We start from the raw sequence: 12,190 nt of genomic DNA, 5'->3' as shown, positions 1-12,190 counted from the left end.
AAATCCCACTAACTGAGCGGCGTACGAAGAATGGATCCCAGTTCCTTACTACCCTTGCAATGAAAACAAGACAGTCTCCAAAGCGTGCGCACCTCACTCACGACTGAGTAGGTGGAGATACTGTATGAGGTTTTGTCGACAGTTTGAGGATGCACTGGAGTTATGAGGTTTTTTCACAAGCTCTTAGCATCAAGTTCAATTCAATTTCTGGTATTAGTTATTAACAAGTATGGTTTCTAATCAAGCCATTGAACAGAAACGTAAGGTTGGATTTAATTTTTTTTAAAGCCCTGGTAAATATATAAATATACATTAACATACCGTTGGAACTTTCTGTCTCGTCCTGGGTCAACTCCATCCCTTCTTTGCTTCCTACATTTAGAAAATGAAACCATAATTAAACTTGACAACCCAAATACAATTTCTGGTATTAGTTATTTACCAGTATGGTCTCTAATCAAGCCGTTCTCGGAACGATAATGTTGCACAAGGAACGCATGAACAGAAATGTAGGGTTGGATTTTTTTTTTTTAAAGCCCTGGTAAATAAATAAATAAATATACATTAAGGGTGTATTCACACCAGGAAAGTCTGCTAGTTCACTTGCTTTGGTCCGGACCAAATACAATGTTGATTTTTTTTTTTTTGGTACGGTTCGCTTTCACACTGCCCTTTTTGCAAGTGAACCAAAATGTGTAAACAAAACCACATGTGTGCTAAAGTCATCCATTCATTGGATAGACAATCTCAAGCAGGGAAAAGCAGGAAGTACAAAAACAGGCAATTTATGGAGATCTTCCGTAGTGCAATTTTTATTCTTTTACTCATTTGGTATTATCAGCTACTAACGCAATATGAAGACACTTATGATCATCATATGATACAATGTCATCTATACGATGTAGTAATTAAGATTTTGCGAAGACGATGTGCTGTAAGACGGTTCTGGCGGAGAAAGCATGCTCTTCACTGATAAAGTTCTAACATTATTCAAAACAAGTGAACAGTCAGTAATAAAATAAGAACAAATACACAAATTACAAGAAGAGATGAATATGAAATATCAAAGTTACAAAGTCTAATTCCGGTACAGAAATTAATAATTAAGCCTAAATGTAAAATGTAGAAATTAAATACATAGTTTCATCTTTGTTCAAGCTGTATTTTGTTGTTTTATTAACATTGACACAGACAACAGTAGGAATATTGGGTTTCTGCTTGGACCGAGAATTTGTTTTTACAAACATCTGGTTTATTTTTCCAACTATGACAAAACCGAGAGAATACTTGCAGAGCATTTGCAGAGAGTTCGTCTTAAGGAAAAGCAAAAGAGGAATCAATTCGGTGTTCGAGTGCTATAACGCGCCTCTCTCTCTGCGTGCGGTTGTGGTCACGGATAACGCGCTTGCCCCGATTTTCGCCCCTTCTTCTGTGTTTAAACTTGTTTGAATGTGTAAATTGGCAAGACAAAACCCGTCCAAATGATAACTTTTAGTCTATGATGGTGACATTTTGTAGTTCATCTGCGAATCACATGCGTGCCGAACAGTGGGGCAGCTGGTCCGTATCACAGATCAACTGTGATCCGTTGCACCACTAATGTATAGGCATTTTATCACCCCAAATTACATAGTAAAAATCTGACCCTGTCAAAAAAAGGTGCAGTGCTTTCTGCAATTGGGTCAGTTCATGTTCACACCGTAAACGAACAGTACCAGAGTTTGTTTGGAACCGTACCGAGACCACCTCTTCAGCCGGGTCTCGGTTCGGTTGTTTGGTCCGCACCCGAGTGCGATTGATGTATTCACACCTGCCCAAAAGATCCGCACCAAGGGGGGAAACGAACTTGAGTTCAATTCAATCGAACCAAACAAGGCAGGTGTGAATACACCCAACATACCGTTGAAACTTTCTGTCTCGTCCTGGGTCAACTCCATCCCTTCTTTGCTTCATACATTTAGAAAATGAAACCATATTTAAACTTGACAACCCAAATACTTTGTTTCTGATAATCAGAAACCTGAAGTAGTAAATACACTATACCACTGATGCTCACTGGAATTAAATTAATTACATACCCCTTACTCCAGACACAGGCTCAGACTCTTCATTGTCGTCATCGCTTACTTCTTCCTAAATCCAGATCAATTTCATCTATAGAAAAATATATGACAAACATCCCACACACCTGCATTAGTGCACATATACAATTCCTAAACTTCCTTTATCTAAAGAAATGAGAGGTACTCTAAAAAAATAAAAATCTCATTCACCTCAAATACATATTTTCTGAGTAACCTAATTAGCTTCAAATGTAATTTAGAATTGTCCTGTTACTGTACCGTAACATTATTATTATTATCATATAAAATAATGCACATACCTTCGATCTCAATTTCATCTAGAGACTTTCCTTGGAAATTGACAAGAGTTCCTTTCTCCATTGCCAAATTTTTGCAATTTCTATAGTTGCATCTGGCAACCGATAATAGTCTCTATGGACCCGAATGTCGTGGCCCAAAAAGTTGGCTAGTTGATCAAGCTCATTATCCTTAAGATTAAGAACCTGGGACATTGTTGCCACCTGCTTACGGAGCTGTGTAGACCGGAGATGTTCTGGGTGCTGTGCACCACACTGACTTGCAAAAAGGCTGATGCAGTCCTGTCCTCTGAAGAAGCTGGTGGGTGAGCACTTTGGTCATCCAAATAGGAAGGGGTTGTCCCGGTCTACTTCACATGCATCTCTCTTGTCCACAAGAAGTTTAATTGCACTAACAAGTTCAGGATTTAAGAAAATTGCAACTTGTCTCCCTTTCTTGCCCATTATTTCCACTCTGCTGAAATGCTTGGACATTTTTTGCTCAAATGGAGAGAGACTGACGGCGATATCATCATGGAGCTCAGTCTGGTCTCTTTTCCTGAAACACTCAGCGTCATTTTTGAAACCTCTCCTGCACGATGTCTATTAAAGATTATAACTTGTGCAAGTGTCACTTTGGCGAGTTCTGCATATGTTTGTGAAGACTCATGATTTTTTAGGCTTTCAAAAGCATCAGCTGATTTTTTCTCTAGATGCTGGTGGAGAAGCTGCACATCATGTGTGAACGGTATAGTTGATGGTTTGTTGAACTTTGATTTGCTCAAAGTAGCAAGAGCAGCATGGGAGACATGTTCTGCCGATTCACTTGAATCGCTCTGCTGCTTTTGTCATACCATCATCCTCTGCTGCGATGGCCCTGCAGAGAATGATGTCACCAATCTTGTTGAGCGAGTGTCCTAACTTCAACGCAAGGCTTGGTGTCTTATATAAGTGGCTCTTTTCATCGTAGCCAGCAACATCTTTCACAGCCTCAATGACTTTGTAAAAATTGCTTGGCTTCACAGCATCTTTGAAACTAAATATGGAGTATTTTTTTCTCAAGCTTATCAAGAGTCTGCCCATTTCCCGAACCTTCTGTCTGATGTATTCGGATTTTGTTGGATCACTTCCATGCTTGTTGTAAAGACACTGACTCAACTGCAGTATGAGGAAATCATTTTGAACCACAGATGAAATGTCATCTCTTCATGTTTCCCAAAATCATCCACACCTCTGGAGATATTGCCTGTGAGAATGTTGACTCTGCAATATCAGCCAAAACTAAGACTTTGGCCATACCAGTTGCTTCAGACTCTGAAAACATCTTTGAAGGGCATCTCCGTGTATGACGCCACAGCTCCTTGCGAACAAACAGGCCTTTACAGTATACACAGTGAACATATGTTTTGGCACTCAATTCAGTTTCTGTTCTTCCTGGCCGCCTTCTAACTTTCAGTGGCCCCCTTTTACTTTCCATAACCTCTTGATTATGTTCATAGTTGCCTCTGTTTCGTAATTTCTCAAGTAACCTTTTTCTGTCCTGGGAGTGTTTAGGGAGCAAGAATGCGGCAGCAATTTCTGTCTCACTGTCTTGATGCTTTTTAAGGTGGCGGGCAATTTTAGACTGAGGTTTCTTGCAGATATAACAGTAGTTTTTGTGGATGGAAATAGTGTTTTTGGGGTTTGGCACATTGTCAGTCTCTGACCGTTCATAAGAAGACACTGCTGGTGTTTTCTTAAAACTCTGAAGCATCTCAGTATTGTGTGTAGTAGTATGATCATCACATATGAGGTCTTGAGCAGAACTGGATCTGACCATTTCTTGATCAGTGGAAGAACAGGGAATGGGTTGTGGTGGCACACTCTTTGCTCTCAAAGAAGACTCTGAAAAAGCTGCTGTGGACTTATAATATGGTGGATTGCATATAGAGTCCAGGATGAAGTCATCAGAGGAAGATTATTCAGTGTTTTAATCAGCGGAAGGAGAATACTCTTCATCAGAGCAAGATTCTTCAAAACTGGAAAATTCAACATCTGGCAAAAAAAAAAAGAGAACAATAATAACAAAAAAAAATTTTTTTGTGTACCCTGCTTATAGTCCAGCACAGTTTTGATGTAACAAACTTGAAAATGTTTATATAAAAGAAGGTGATGTAAAAGAAATTATCATACCAGTGTCGTAATCTTCAGGAAGCATGCTTCTTTTAGTTTTTTTACCAGATTACTGCTCATTTTAAAATGCCAAAAACAATAGATATGCCTTTGAAATAATAATGATTTGAATAAAACTGCACAAAAAACGTTTAATAGAAGGCCATTTTCTATCAAAGATACCATAGTATCAAAAGTCATACGTTTATCAAAGAACTTGTTCATGTCTATTATACACATGAAAAAACAACAACATAGAAATAACAGGTTCCCATAACTTCTCTTTCTTTACTCAATTTAGTCACACAAACCTATTTATATTTTTGCACGATAGGGCAGCTTACTTCTTCTAAACATGCTAACCTAAATGTACATTTATTGCTACTGAACTCACCCTAAACAGAGCATAAAGAACATTGACATGTTTTACAAAGAACGTGTTCATGTCTATCAAACACGTGGGAAAAAGAATATAGAAAACCCACAGGTTCCTCACAGATTATTTCTCTTTCTTTGCACTGAGCCAGTTGCTCAAACAGACGAGCCTGTTTACATTTTCAGATGACAGGGCAGCTCGCTTTTTCTGAACAACATGTCCTGAGAGTGAAAACAATCTTTCACAAGGTACGGATGTGGCAGGTGTTAATAAGTATATGCGTGCAAGGTAGGCCATCTCACTGTGTGCCCCTTCATGATTGGACCACCACTGCAGGGGACAGTCCTCTATGCCAATAGAGGGCTCTGCCTTGTAGCGCTCCACACATTTCTCAATACAGTCCTCTTCATCATCATCAGATGAAGATTCTGGCACAGACATGAGACATGATATCTTCTTAGGTGCTTCAGTTGTCACTGGTTTATCTGGCTGTGCAAGCCCCTCCCTCCGGAGCAAGGCACAGACGGAAATCCACACCTCAGCTCTGTCAGCCCTGCTCAGACATTTGAGGTCCTTAAACCTAGGGTCCAGTGCTGATGCAACCCTCAGCCATGTGGTGTTGTTTTTTTCCTTCCGTTTGTCCATGTCAGTTGTGAAAGTTTCCTTAAACTTAATCATGTAGGCTGGGTCATCTTCTGAGACCTCCATCACACGTGATAGATGACACAACGCGGGCAGCACAACTGAGCAAGAAACAAATTTCTCTCCTCCTAAAAGTTCACTCACATACCTGGAATAATAGAGAAAAGCACTTTAGTTAGACATAATGAATCTCTCACTCCCTTTCAATCTCTCACTCTTAACACACACACACACACACACAGGTGGAAGAGGCAGGACCTACGGGACAGGTGGAAGAGGCAGGACCTACGGGACAGGTGGAAGAGGCAGGAACTACGGGACAGGTGGAAGAGGCAGGACCTACGGGACAGGTGGAAGAGGCAGGAACTACGGGACAGGTGGAAGAGGCAGGACCTACGGGACAGGTGGAAGAGGCAGGACCTATGGGACAGGTGGAAGAGGCAGGACCTACGGGACAGGTGGAAGAGGCAGGACCTACGGGACAGGTGGAAGAGGCAGGAACTATGGGACAGGTGGAAGAGGCGGGCACTACAGAGGGGCAAGGTAATTTGGACAGATTTAAAGGGGTGGTTGATTATGATTTCACTTTTCTAACTTTAGTTAGTGTGTAATGTTGCTGTTTGAGCATAAACAACATCTGCAAAGTTACAATGTTCAAAGCAAAGGGAGATATTTGCTTTTAAAGGAATTGTTTTTTAAGGACTACAACAAACAGCTGGTAGGGACTACACAACATTCCTCCCGGGTTAGTGACATCACCAAACCAAAATGTACATAAACCTCACCTCCGGAACACGATTTATAGATTATCAAGACAGAATATGCTAATCAATGACTAGAAGGTAACTACACATCAGCTACATAAATTCGTCAACTAACCATTCAGAAATGTCCTGTTGCATTCTACATGTTGTCACTTCTTGAGTCTCTCCATCATTGACTCCGTTGACTTGGGCTGCATTTACACTGCAGGTCTTGATGCCCAATTCCTATTTGCTGACTACTTAAAAGAGGATAGATTTTTTTGACGACCCGCTTACATCATCTTTTAAAAGTGACTAGTATCCGATATTTGCTTTTACACTATACACTGCCAAAACAACCCAATGTAGATGTTGTGACCCAGAAAATGAAGTAAAACAGATCGATATGGATGCAGAAGCAGAGAAAATTAATATAGTGATATTATATCCGCTGGGGCTCTGCGGCTAATCCGCGGATCGGGCGGGTCAAGTAATAAAAATAACATTCTGATTAATTTTGGGTGGGTCGCGGGTGGATATGATAAATAATTATTTACGAAAATATTAACATAGCATGTTCCATTCTAGTTTAAGTTTCAAGGGAGTAAAGCCTGTTTATGCTATTAAGAAAATGAAATTCTGTCAAATGAATTTTGTTTTAAAGAAATGTTTATTTAAAAGCAGTGCTCATACATCAGTGTATTAAGATGCATCAACCGTCGCTGAGTCTGCTGTTTAAGGTGATATATTTATCCTCACGCGCGGCGTAACAACACATAAGAATAGACCCTTTGCACATGACGTCACGCTCTACTCGTGCAAATTCTGAACGCCATGACGGACGGCGGAAGAGCTATTCTGTAGATGGACAGCAAGCCAAACGAGTACGTGTTTGTGTTCGTTCTTGTAATAAAATGGTTATTTTGTGTTGTGCCGTGGGCTGTGCTAATAGACAGGGTAAAGCCAATATATATTTTTATTGAATACCATTTGATGGGGAGAGAAGGCAGCGATGGGTTGCTGCCATCAGCCGAAAGGACTGGCAGCCCTCCAAGTACTCCAGGATTTGCAGCGAGCATTTTTTACAAGGTAAGATTTATGTATTTCCCAGTTACGTGTGCTTCATTTGTTTGATAGAGACCCAGTCAAATTGTCATTTGTAACATGAGTAACCTCTATGTAATGAGCAAGTACCAGCTAGCGTGATAGGGCTGTGCAGTCTACCCATTCACACTGATCACCCGTCTCTAACAGTGTCATCTGTATCAAGATGTTACAATTATATGTGGTTACTACTGATTACAGACACTCCGTGATTTATTGCATGGATTAACGTGTGATCGATAATTAATGACGGCACTTCCCAGAACTGGGATGCGTCCAGGCATGCATTAAAAAGCCACGGCCGACCATGTCCTCTAAAATCATAGTCTACGTGTTATATAAATCTTCACTTAAGTAAAGAATAGATGTTAATACAAAATAAACCAGAGATTGATGTCTTACCTTTGCCATGAAGTACCTCCCCCCGCCGTTAGCGTAGCATCGCGTAACGTTTCCTGTAACCCAGCCAGCTACAAAGAACTGGTAAGCATCCAGACTTTTAAAAGCTTTGAGATCAGCACCAGTGTATGGGGATACCCTGTTTACCACACAATAGAAGAAGCCATGAAGTTTAGTGGTATCTATTTCAAACTGTTTAAAAACTAATCAAACTTCCTGCTCGTCTACTACTGTTTAGCTTGTGCGTCCAGATATTTTGCCGTCCAGCATGGCGTCGTCATGTGGTCGTCACGTGTTTGCAAAGGGTCTATAATAGTAATTTGACCATCGGGTGCGGATACTTAAATCAGAGAAAATTATTGGTGCAGGTGAGTGGCGGGTGGATGCTTTGTTTTTGGCTGCGGATTCGGGTGACTTTGTAGCTCATCCCCGCATCTCTAATTATCCAGTGTTTTGCTTTCCGCACTATTTTCAAAGGACAGCAATACATTGCTCTCGTAAGGCGGAGAAAATATTACTCCACTGTGTTGAGCCTTCGTCCTCCATAACGCCAAAGTCATGTGATCGCAGTTGGTGTCCACTTGAGTTGACGTCCCTTTTTTAATGACGTACGACTTGCATTTACTGGGGAATATCCGATTTGTCTGCTTACACGCAGACGCAAATGCACGTATCCGATTCATATCTGATTTATTTCCACATATGAGTGAGGCCTGAAACCGATCTGAGAATATCGGAATCAATGTGCTTTTTTACTGCTTACACGTTCGCCGGTCATATCCGATCTGTGCCACATGAGAGGAAAAAATCGGAATTGGGTCACTTGAACCATGCAGTGTAAATGGGGCCATAATCTGACTCCAGTTTAAACATAAAAGCCTAAAGTATTTTAAATCAGTTCAGTGCATGTCTGTGTGAGGTAAAAGGACATGAGCTGTTGAAGCTTCGCCCTCTGTGCCGGGAGCAGCAGCTCATTTGCATTTAAAGGAACAGACACAAAAACGGTGCGTTTTTGCTCACCCTCAAAAAGTGACAATTTTAACAGCCGACCATGTAAATGTGGGGATTCTGTGACTTAATGAATGCTGCGACACCTTTTCTTATCCCCTGCATGACAGAGGCGTTGTCAGCAGAAAAGCTAACACAATTGCCCCATGGTATTTTCGTTTTGTTTAGTTCCTGGTCAATGAGATTGTATATCCCTTTGCCAATAGACTCTCTACACTCAACAATTTTCAGGAGTGCTACAACTATTTTTCCAACACTGGGATCATAGACACGGACAACCAAAAGATAAAGCTTGACATCATCCATGTCTGTGCTACCATCGGTTGCAATGCTAAATGGGGAACGGCACATAAGGTCACTGATGACCTGTTCATCATTTGAGGAAAGTGTGTTCAATATAGCTGCTGTCTTGGTTCGGGCACAGCCGTACTGCTGGGCAATTTGACTATCTGGAAACATCTTCTTAAATAATGGTCCAGCATGGTCAGCTATAGACACTGGCACATTGTGCTCAGCAATAAAGTTTGAGAAAAGTGTTTCTGCCCTGATGGTCCGTAGATCTTGATCTCCAAAAAACTTTGTGGTGATCTTAGGGACTGAGGCAATGGCACTTTCCAGTTTCTTGTGCTTTGTTCCTTCCACATGGCGTCTGCAATCTGAAAATGGAGAGGGGGGAGATAATATTCCTGCATGTTGTTACAAATATTATGAATTACGTTATTATGAACACTATAAGTCCAAGTTATCTTTTTTTATTTGATGGAATAAAAACAGAACAAATTATGATACACAACACACACATACGCGCGCGCACAAACGCAAAATTAATTCAAAGGATACATGCAATTTACATTAAAATACATTGTTTGGCTCATCACTAGTACCTACTAGATTACAATAAATTATTATTACTGTGTAGAGGAATGGAGTGGATGAATGGCAGTACATATATTGAAACAAATGTTGTCTTATATCCTGTCCAATATTTTGTGCCCATATTTTTGTTAGTCTAACCAATAGGAGGCGGAGTGAGCTAATAAATAGGCCTAAGTAGTAATGTGTTAAAGATGAGAGTCAGACCAGGTTACACTTAGCCTTCTGAATTACACTGCGCAAACCAAAAGTAATACTACCCAATGGAGGAAGAACTAACGTCAACTAACGTTAGAGCTCGCCTCATAAAGCAACCGAAACTCAGCGTCTACTTGACTCGCATACCTGTCTAGCTGCTACTTTTAAACAGAACAATTCAAAACGAAAGAAAACAGACTGCTCTCTGCTTATGTAATCCGTATAAAATGTGCATTTCTCTCTGGCGCGTTCACTACTGCGAAGATCGCGAGACAACATCGTCAACTTCATCTTTTCAGCCGACACGACACTGATACAGGAAACACTTGTTTAATTGTTTAATTATTAAACAATTAAAATGTCTCCTTTCTATATTTGACATTATTTGTAATCATTACTTTTGCCGGTTCTTTGCGACAGCTTTTAGGTGCGTTATTGGCAGCGCCACCCTTAACGTACATGTTAGCCTAAATGAACGCGTGAACTGAACTGAGCTCGTCACAGCTGGACTGCCTGTTATGATGTCCAGGTAATTTTTAATGTTCATAAATTCAATTAAGCTAAAAATAGCCTGTTACCTTTATCTTACGTTAATCAGCACCTGGCCTGTCTAAAACCTTCTAGATTTCTAGCCATTCCACCACTTTTCTAACTGCCAACTCATTTCCCCAACTAATGGGAAGGATGGCCGGTTTGATAAGCTAACGTTAGCCTATTGACATGAACATTTTTTACTCATTATGTCATCATCCTTTTATTTTTAATATAATTATGTTTCTGGTGATAGGGAGTATTTGTGTGTGAGACTGTGTCCGTTACCTGTTGCCCCTTGGTGACTGATGTCGACGTCCGTCTTGTAGATGGTGCAGAACGCATGATGAGGTAGCCTGGACATCTGGAGGCAAGGCCACCTCTCACGATAGTTGTCTAAAAATCTTTGTTTTCCGAACCTTTTTTTGTGGCGGTTCAGCCATGACATGAAAGCCTAGGCTAGTTTTTTTCTTATCCGGCTAGTTTGGCTTGCTTGAGGCACTGAATTGAGCGCTGATCGTGAAGCATGTAAACAGGAGGGGTAGGTGGGCGGCGGGTTAACATGCAGCGCTCTGATTGGCCGAAAGCTTTTCACTCCACTTAAACACTGTGGCTCAGCAGCAGAATCAGCATCATAGATTGCATAGAAACTGAAATCGGCGAAATGCGAGAAGCAACAAAATGCGTATCTACAGAGCAGCCAATCGTACAAGCGTACTTATGGGTCAAAATGCGTGCCGAGTACGAAAAATGCGTACATGTTGGCAGGTATGGCTTGATGTCAGAGCCAGCTCAGGACTCACTAGAACATGGGAACAAGTAAAAGTGAAGTACAAGAATATTCTTCAAACTGGTAATCTTTTCTACTTCTACCGTTTAGTCTCTTTTACCAAAAACATTTTAAATTATGTGTTTGTCTGTTTATAACAGCAACCAAGAAAAAGGCTGAGATGAAAAAAAACAGGTGGTGGTCCTGCACCCCCACATTATACCCCGGCAGAAGAGCTGGCCCTTGGGTTAAATGAGAACCGACCCATTGTGGAGGGCATCCCTGGGGGTAGCTCTTCCTTAGACCTAAAGCCAGGGACCAGTAACAGCAACACCTTAATTACAGGTAAATTAGTTTTAAATCATCTTGCTACACTATAAATAATTTATAATCCAAATGGCTGGTACAGTCATTTCAACAGAGAAATATTTAGTCAATTGCTTTGACTTGTGAAGGTGAAAACTGCATAACTTAATGTAAATATATTTTGCAATGTTATTGATAAAAAAAATTCCTAGTCTAGTTCATTGTAATGCCATTGAGTTCTCCTCTTTTGTGTAGTTTTACATAATATACCAACACTTTTACCTGTTCCCAAGAAAGTGGTGGCTGAAGCATGTGCAGTAAGTGGATTTTTTGTTTTACTTTACATCAAAAGGGAAGAAAGTGCAACACTTTGTAATACCCATTTTTCTTTTGCACAGGACAGTGAAGAAACCCTCTCAGATGACTGTCCTTTGGAGGAAGTACTTGTAAGTGCATAAATAACTTATAAATAACTGCAATATGAGTTGCAAGAGGAAAGGCCTACAGAAGGCCTACTGCACAAAGTGATACAGAGGTGGGCAGTCTACTTTTCCTTTTTATTTCTGTTGCATGAGGCTTGTTGAATTTTTTTTTTTTTTTTTTTAATGGCACAGGGTGATATCCATACCCTATATAAACGGAATCTTCAACAGAAAATTGAGTATTTTGATCTTAAAAAACTAAAATTAAGGGGAGAAATAGAACTTGACACCTTAAAGAAGAAAAAACTG

The 12,190-nt window shown here is 40.4% G+C and overlaps 1 long non-coding RNA gene across 1 annotated transcript; it reads left to right on the top strand.

The window, feature by feature from the left end:
- The first annotated feature begins 11,301 nt into the window (after positions 1-11,301).
- LOC306999052 lies at positions 11,302-11,968 on the top strand. Its single transcript, XR_013797719.1, has 3 exons — positions 11,302-11,498; positions 11,715-11,776; positions 11,858-11,968. It is a non-coding gene; the product is annotated as an uncharacterized lncRNA (long non-coding RNA).
- Positions 11,969-12,190: the final 222 nt, after the last annotated feature.

This window comes from Phoxinus phoxinus (assembly GCF_949152265.1).
Source record: "Phoxinus phoxinus genome assembly, chromosome: 5".
Classification (NCBI taxonomy): domain Eukaryota; kingdom Metazoa; phylum Chordata; class Actinopteri; order Cypriniformes; family Leuciscidae; genus Phoxinus; species Phoxinus phoxinus.
The sequence above is the reverse complement of the archived record's forward strand: the minus strand, read 5'-3'. Positions and strand labels throughout refer to the sequence as shown.